Here is an 8,019-nt window from a genome sequence, read left to right as displayed (position 1 = left end):
ATTAGTTTTTTTGCTATTCCCAGAGTATGTAAATGAATTTTAAAAACATTTAGTAGAGGTACTGTCTTTTGGGTGGAGAGATTTTACTGTAAATAAAGCTTGTTAGAATTAGATTTTCCCCAAGGATCTTTCCAATCCAAATACCATTTGCTTAAATGACCTTATTTGTATACTAGTCTTATTAATAATTATGTCTTCATAGCTCTACCATTGACGGAGAGACACATGGAAAAGCCTGAGAAATTCTAAACCCAGATAATGTGAAAAACTACTTAAAGGCTAAGTAAAGATTACATTGATGGATTGGGACAAAACCACACTTAAAGAAATTGAGATTTATAAACCAATTAAATTTAAATTAATTTGGGGCTAACATAAGCTTATATTTTATGGTGAACTTGGTCAATGCATGTAGTTTTATAAAAACATATATGAGTTGCCTTATTCTCACTGCTGCTGCTGCTGCTAAGTCACTTCAGTCGTGTCCGACTCTGTGTGACCCCATAGACGGCAGCCCACCACACTTCCCCGTCCCTGGGATTCTCCAGGCAAGAACGCTGGAGTGGGCTGCCATTTCCTTCTCCAATGCATGAAAGTGAAAAGTGAAAGTGAAGTCGCTCAGTCATGTCCGACTCTTTGCGACCCCATGAATTGCAGCACGCCAGGCCTCCCTGTCCATCACCAACTCCCAGAGTTCACCCAGACTCACATCCAACGAGTCAGTGATGCCATCCAGCCATCTCATCCTCTGTCATCCCCTTCTCCTCTTGCCCCCAATCCCTCCCAGCATCAGAGTCTTTTCCAAAGAGTCAACTCTTCACATGAGGTGGCCAAAGTACTGGAGTTTCAGCTTTAGCATCGTTCCTTCCAAAGAAATCCCAGGGCTGATCTCCTTCAGAATGGACTAGTTGGATCTCCTTGCAGTCCAAGGGACTCTCAAGAGTCTTCTCCAACACCACAGTTCAAAAGCATCAATTCTTGGGCACTCAGCCTTCTTCACAGTCCAACTCTCCTTGACTAGACGGACCTTTGTTGGCAAAGTAATGTCTCTCCTTTTGAATATGCTATCTAGGTTGGTCATAATTTTCCTTCCAAGGAGTAAGCATCTTTTAATTATTTATTTTATAAATAAAATCTAAATTTTCTTTCTTCACATTTTCCTTAACTTTTTTAGTATAAAACTGTGAGATGTTTTTACATGGATAGCTGACCATTTTTAATTTCTCTCTTTTTGGTTTCCTAACACACTGCGTTTTAATCATTTTACATGAATGTAAATTTGGAAACAGGAAAATGAATAAGGTCTTGCCTCCCAGGCTGGGGAGATTGTTTTCTTGGCACTACCAACTAATTGGGAAGCTATGCTCCAGGCCCATTTCTTACTTTCTTGACTTTCTTCAAATAATGTTTTCTTCAGACACCAAGTTTGTTTTGTTGTTGTTGTTGTTTTTAATTTTGGCTGCATTGGATCTCTGTTGCGCTATGTGGGATCTTTTAGTTGCAGCACGCAGGATTAGTTGCTCTCTGGCATGTGGGATCTTACCTTCCCTGCTGCTGCTGCTGCTGGGCTAAGTCGCTTCAGTCATGTCCGACTCTGTGCGACCCCATAGATGGCAGCCCACCAGGCTCCCGAGTCCCTGAGATTCTCCAGGCAAGAACACTGGAGTGGGTTGCCATTTCCTTCTCCAACGCATGAAAGTGGAAAGTGAAAGTGAAGTTGCTCAGTCCTGTCCGACTTTTCGTGACTCCATGCCAGGGATCAAACCTGCACCGCCTGCCTTGGATGGCAGATTCTTAACCACTGGACCACCAGGGACATCCCCAGATATTAAGTTTTTTCAGTGATTGACCTACATGTTTTTTTCTCATTTATCTCCAAATCACATATTGGTTTATCTTTCTGACTACTCCAGACTCCTCAAAGAATTGATTTTCTCTGGGCAAAACCTCAGACTAGCTAAACCTGGATCTGATCATGAGGACTATTCCTCCCCTTTTGAAATCTCAAACTTGAAGCTCCTGAGTACTTTTTTCAGTATGCTTACTATCTACTCTTCTTATTGATACCCTTCATTGAGCAATTGGATCTTTTTGCTTACGGCAAATTGTCAGTGAAATGCATAGTCACTTCACAAACTTGGCCACTCTTCCTTCATTAATCAGTAAGTTATTAATACTACCCCCCGAACCCAGACTTGAAACTTGGGAGCTATTTTTAAAAAGTTTAAACTTGTTTATAACATCTTCCTCAAGCACATGTTTACTCAGTTACCTAAGCTTCATGGATATTAGAGTTCTTAGAGTCCTTCTCATCCATTAACTTCTTTCCACTCTCTGTGGCTGTTTTAGTTCTGGCCCTTCTCCCAGGGCTCTGTAGTAAGCTTTAGAAGACAGTATGCCTCTCTCCCTAGATTACCCAATGTTTCTTTAGGTATTAGAATAGTTAATACTTCCTCTCCATCCCAGATTTTAAACATTAAATACTCATACCTATGAGTGGTTTATTTACCTTTCAGAATTAGGACTTAGAAGATAAATTGACTTAGAGTAATATAGGAATTTTTTAAATACTGGCACTTTATGGGGTGCAACTATAAAAACTCATCACGGCCATGCCATCTTGTAATTTAAAGTTTCTGTTATTTTTGAAGTACTGCAAGAGGAATTCTGAGTCATATATTGGATAATTAAAATGTTAGAGCAAACATTTATACATGGAGGTAAATACTGTGTTCAGATGGAATATTCTTAAAAACTCTTCCTGCTAAATTCATCTTTGGATCTAATTTCCTTTTCTAATTTTAGCTTTTTGTGTACTGGTTTTGAAAGAGTGAGGCTGTTAATATTTTTGTGTGTGTGTGTGGTGAGTGCTTCATTGCTTAGCCCACAGTGTTAATGCGGTTAAGGACATTGGTCTGATTTCCCAATGGTTCAGTAATCTTCCTGTAGTCTGTAGTCATGGACTGTCCTCCAAACCATGACCAACCATTTCATAGATGTTAGTCATGAGGGAGACAGAAAAGGGGAGTCGGGATGGCTCAGTGTCAATTCATTCTAAAACAAATTAAGGCACATGCCCTACCAGATGCCGTTCAGGAGTTTTGCCTTCTTTTATTTAAAAGTAATTCACCCTTTATTCAGGGCTTCCCAGGTGGCGCTACCATAATTTGCTACAGATTATGCCTCTATGGCCCTCAACAGTGTTAGTTGCTATAGTTTTCCATCTTCTTTCTCTGGTCTTTAAGTTGGATGGTTTACTGAATTTACTGAGATGCAGTGTGTTGAGATGAAAAGGACGTAGTTTTTCAAGTCAGACCCCTCTGCTCTACTTCTTTCACTAATTAGTTGTGTGCCCTTGGTTATTCTGAATCTCCAACTTTCTTTCTTTGAAAAAAATAACTATATGGTTTTAAGTATTAAATAATATACATAAGGCAAGAAATAGTATATGCATAATAAATGCTAAAGTTCTCTATCTTTTGTGATACATAAAATCTAGTCAGTCAGGAAAGTTTTATATAGTTACCAGTTATTTAACACTTTCTTGATGCCAAGCATGCTGTATATATATGCAGTTTATATATGTGTGTATATAGTTTATATATATAATATGTATATGTAGTATATATATATAATCTCTACTTCTCATGATAACTTCAAAATGTAATTTATAATTATTTCTTTTAAAATGAAGAAACTGTGATGAGTTGCTATCTGGGGTGCATTGTTATCACCAAAGCACAGTTTACAGTAAATTGGGTGTACAGGGATATTTCTAGGGAAGTGATTTTTAAGTATTATAGTTGAATGACTACCTGGATATGAAAAAAAAAATCCAGGTAATCATTTTACGAAAAATTTTTTGTTTGTGAAAAAAACAGACTCTTGGGGCCCACTGGCAAGGATCCTGGGTCTGGAGGCCAGTTTTAACAAGTTGCCTGTGCCATTTTGATGCAGTTGGCACTTTGGAGAACACTTGGATAAATATCAGCCTATGTATTCTACTTGAATTTGGTTCATTTCCACAACACCCCAGACTTTAAACTGTGGTAGGAGGAGAAAGAGGATTCAGAGGTAGGCTATCTATAGGCTAACACTGATTTGCATAGGTAGGTAACACTCCCAGCTCTTCACTGCCTCAAGATGCTTATCTTATAGTGATACCTCTACACATTGTCTGCATTTCTTGATGTCTTTAGTCAACCTGGTTTCATTCAGGATCAAATTAATTGTATTAGCAGCAAACAGATGAGGAGGAGCAGAGAGAGGACCCTTACAGGGTAATTCTAGCCATTGCCCTGTGGAAGTGTTACCAGCTGCAATCTCTTGAAACCTCAGTTTTCTTGACTATATATATGACATTTGTCTTATAAAGTTAGAAGAATTATTAAGTGTAGTAAGAATTTTTACAGTTTTAACAAGTTGCCTGTGCCATTGGCAACACTGCCTAGCGTATGGCAACCCACTCCAGTGTTCTTGCCTGGAGAATCCCAGGGACCGGGGAGCCTGGCGGGCTGCCGTCTATGGGGTCGCACAGAGTCGGACACGACTGAAGCGACTTAGCAGTAGCAGTAGCAGCAGCGTATGGTAGGTGTTTGTAAGTGGCAGCTATTGTTATTGTTTATTTAATATATTTTGGGAGGGAGATGTCAAACATGACAACAAATATTAAAGCACTCTGTAAACCAGTTCACACTAGAAAACCCTTCCCTCCAATATAATCTTCCAGAGAATGTGATGAAAACTATGGACTAGTGCTGTCCAATGAATATATAATAATGTCAGTCAACATTGGTAATTCAAAATATCTTAGTATCCACATTAAAAAACAGCAAAATTAAGTTTAATTGCATGTTTAACAAATATAAAAATTTTACCACTTCAACATGTAATCAACATAAAATTATTAATGACATTTTATATTATATTTGTCATAATAAGTCTTCAAAATCCATTTCCATTGTAGCACAATTTGGACACGACGTTTTCAGTGATAAAGAGAAATGTACTCCTATCCAAACACCAAAGTTGTTTTTAACGGAGGCATGTTACCCTACTTCAGTTTTTAAATTTAAATTAAACATACATAAAACAAAAAATTCAGTGCTTCAGTCGCAGTAAATAAATTTCAAATATCAGTAGCTACATGTGATAAGTGTTTACCAGTTTGGACAGAGCAGTTTTGGGTGTTCTCTAGAATTTTGTTTGCACTTCTTGGGGACCCACGGACTCCATCAGCCTTGCTTTACAAGTTCCATGGTTAAGAACTGTCCTTTTCACATGTTATAAGCCAATTTACAGTTCAAAACAAGCCTAAAAGTTACTTTCTCTTATGTTCACTGAACGTTATTCAAATTTGCTCATGAATAAATCCCTTGGGCTAAATCAAACACCTTTATAGAAACTGGAAAGTGGACTATTGATCTGGACTTAGAAAAATAAGCTGAGGTTATAATGGTTGAACCACCTTTGGCCGCTGCTCTTAAACACGGTCTTCTGGTTTGACTAGAGGATTTAACTTCTAGATATTAAAGTTGCTGATTTTCCCTTTCCTAACAGGTCAACTTTAAAGTCTTCACTTCTCCGGGCACATAAAGCTTGCTCAAAAAACCAGGCAGTGGCCGCTGAACTTGCATAGATACGGATTTATCCAAAGCCCTCTCCTATTTTTAGCCAAAGCAACTGCTTGCCAATTCAGTTTCTGGAGAGAAAAATGCATCCACGACAGAACAAACAGGCAGAGCGGACCATTGTCAGGTACTGCTCAAAACCCCCTAAGACTGGTCCCACCGAAACTCCGTACTGCAATTGTCTTTCCGCAGCAGCTCCGACTCGCTGCAGTTAGCCCTCAGCTAGGTTCACCCGCAGCCTTCTCTCAGCTCCCCGCAGCTCTGCGGGTCCGGGGCGTGGCCAGGAGCGGAGGGGGTGTGTCCTGGTTCGGGGGCGGGGCCGGTGTGTGTGTGTTGGGGCTGGAGGGGGGGGCGGGGCGGGAGCCAGGAGGCGGAAGTTCCCGCGGGCCGTGGAGAAGGCGCAAGCACCGCGAGTCACTTGTCAGCGCTCGTCTGATTCGGAGGCATCGCGGCGCCGCACCCGAGGTGAGTGGCCGCTGCCTGCAGGGGATGCGCGTCTCGGAACCTGGGTAGGGAGGAGGGAAAGAAGATATCGCCGTGCACTGAGAGCTTGGCCAGAAGTCCTGCTTAGGGAGAGACGGTGGTGCGCCTAGCGCTGGGAAGCTTCTCAGGTGTTTGCTGGACGCGGATCTGCGGAGGTGGAGAGTGGCGTGGGAAGAGGACTACCAGGGAAACGGCGGTGCGGAAGCGGCCTCCAGGCCGGAGAAGGGGCACTAGAGCGGGGACGGGCTGGGACTAGCACGGCTAAGGCAGGGGCGCAGGAGTCGGGCGAGGGCGGGCCACCATCCGGGTGCCGAGCGCGTCTGGGTACCCACCTTGGAGTCTGGGGATACTCGCGTCCTGCGCAATCTCCTGGAGGTGTGGAGAGGAAGCGGGGCTAATTTTTATTTGCGCTCACTCTACTGAGAAGCATTTATTTCACGCTCCACACCCCCCCCCCCCAACATTTAGGATTGTGTAACCTGTTAGGGGAATAAAGTTTGTTTAAAAAACAGATCTGCGTCCAGGAATAAAGCTTGTTTAAAAAACAGATCTGTCGTAAACGCCAGATTTATTAATGCTTGCGTACTTGTTGGGGCTTTTTTAGGCAGTGCCTCTAATTCGTTTGACAATAAGTGGAAAAAGGAAGGGCGTATGGATAGGGCAGAGCTTGGAAAGAAAATTGGTGGCTGCGCTGGGCAGGGCAGGTCTAGGGTGTGATCGCCAGATCCTATCCCAAGTCCGCCTTCCTGACCACGAGGACGTTGGAACCCGCCTGCCTCGGAAACAGCCGGCTCGGGAACCTTATTTGGCAAACAGGGCTAGGCGTGAACCTCTCTGCTGGGAAACTGTCTCGTCGGCTACTTTCATCCGCTGCTTGTGGCTTTATTTCTTTCACTCTACCTCCACAGTCTCTCAATCTGGGGAGAAAAAGAATCTCAAGATACATCTTTAATTTCAGACCCATCTCTGAGCAATTCATCACGAATTCTTCTTTCCAGTCTTCCCATTCACTGAAGAAGTTAGGATAGAAGTGTGGGAAATACCAAGCTTCCTAGAGCGAAAACATTGTTTGGACTTTCCCTAAAAGAAACTCCAACACTATACAGAAGTTCCAACATTTCCTACTTATTTGAAAGAAGAAAGGCTGCTCAATATTTCCTGCCTCCTTGGTAATTTAGGAAGAGTTTGGGCACTAATAACCAGACCTGGAAAAGGCCAATAATATAACTGTTGCTTTGACTTCTATTTCAAGTCACATGAAACTAGCAAAGGGAGGGAAACGGCACCGACTGGAAATGAACTGACACTGGTTCTGTAGTGTGGGTGTGAACTTGCCAGTTCTAGAGATTTTAATAACAAATGGGGGAAAGCAGGAAAGGAACTCCCAAGTAAAGAGAGTTGCAGGTACATGGATTAATATATGAATTAAATACATTTTCTTGTAGGGAACAATGGGATTAGGAAAGTTGAGCCTAACTTTCACGTTCTTCTTTTGAGGAAAAGTTAAAGATTAAAAAAAAAAGGATGGGCATATTGCCTGTGAAATATCTGTTGGCTCTATACACTTTTGATAAATATTGTGTGCCATCATCCAAATAGTCCTTCTCTACAAGTTCTCAGAAACGCTTTTATTATAGGGAGAAAGCAATTATGTATATTGAGTGGTTTAGTCGCTAAGTCCCGTCGTGTCCCGCTCTTGAGACCCCATGGATTGTGGCTCCTTATTACCTCCTTAATGTCCATTTTTCACCTGTATCTAATAGTTTGATGTCTGGTTTGGCCTTTTCATCTTTTTGGTGCCTGTTACATTAGTACTAGTTTTGTTGCCTAGTAGTTCAGTGAACTACTATGCTTGGGGAGAAGCTTTCTCTTTTTCTCTGGTAGATGTAGTGCAGATTTTCACTGA

The 8,019-nt window shown here is 41.7% G+C and overlaps 1 protein-coding gene and 1 long non-coding RNA gene across 14 annotated transcripts in view; one reads left to right on the top strand and one right to left on the bottom strand.

Annotated features, from left to right (window-relative positions):
• Positions 1 to 4,821: 4,821 nt before the first annotated feature.
• On the bottom strand, positions 4,822 to 6,551 carry LOC133249359 (uncharacterized). The gene is made up of 2 exons (XR_009736920.1): positions 6,446 to 6,551; positions 4,822 to 6,135 (listed from the first exon to the last, which is right to left on the bottom strand). It is a non-coding gene; the product is annotated as an uncharacterized LOC133249359 (long non-coding RNA).
• Positions 5,568 to 8,019, top strand: part of PDLIM5 (PDZ and LIM domain 5) — a 234,419-nt gene continuing 231,967 nt past the window's right edge. For 11 of the 13 annotated variants that reach the window (XM_061419659.1, XM_061419663.1, XM_061419658.1 and 8 more), the window contains exon 1: positions 5,989 to 6,095. The gene's annotated coding sequence lies outside the window, so the exon portion shown is untranslated. Of the gene's footprint in view, positions 5,758 to 5,974; positions 6,096 to 8,019 lie in introns of those variants that run through there. The other 2 variants (XM_061419654.1, XM_061419665.1) reach the window with 2 other exon arrangements.

Source organism: Bos javanicus, chromosome 6, assembly GCF_032452875.1.
Source record: "Bos javanicus breed banteng chromosome 6, ARS-OSU_banteng_1.0, whole genome shotgun sequence".
NCBI lineage: Eukaryota > Metazoa > Chordata > Mammalia > Artiodactyla > Bovidae > Bos > Bos javanicus.
This window is presented reverse-complemented; position numbering and strand designations above follow the sequence as displayed.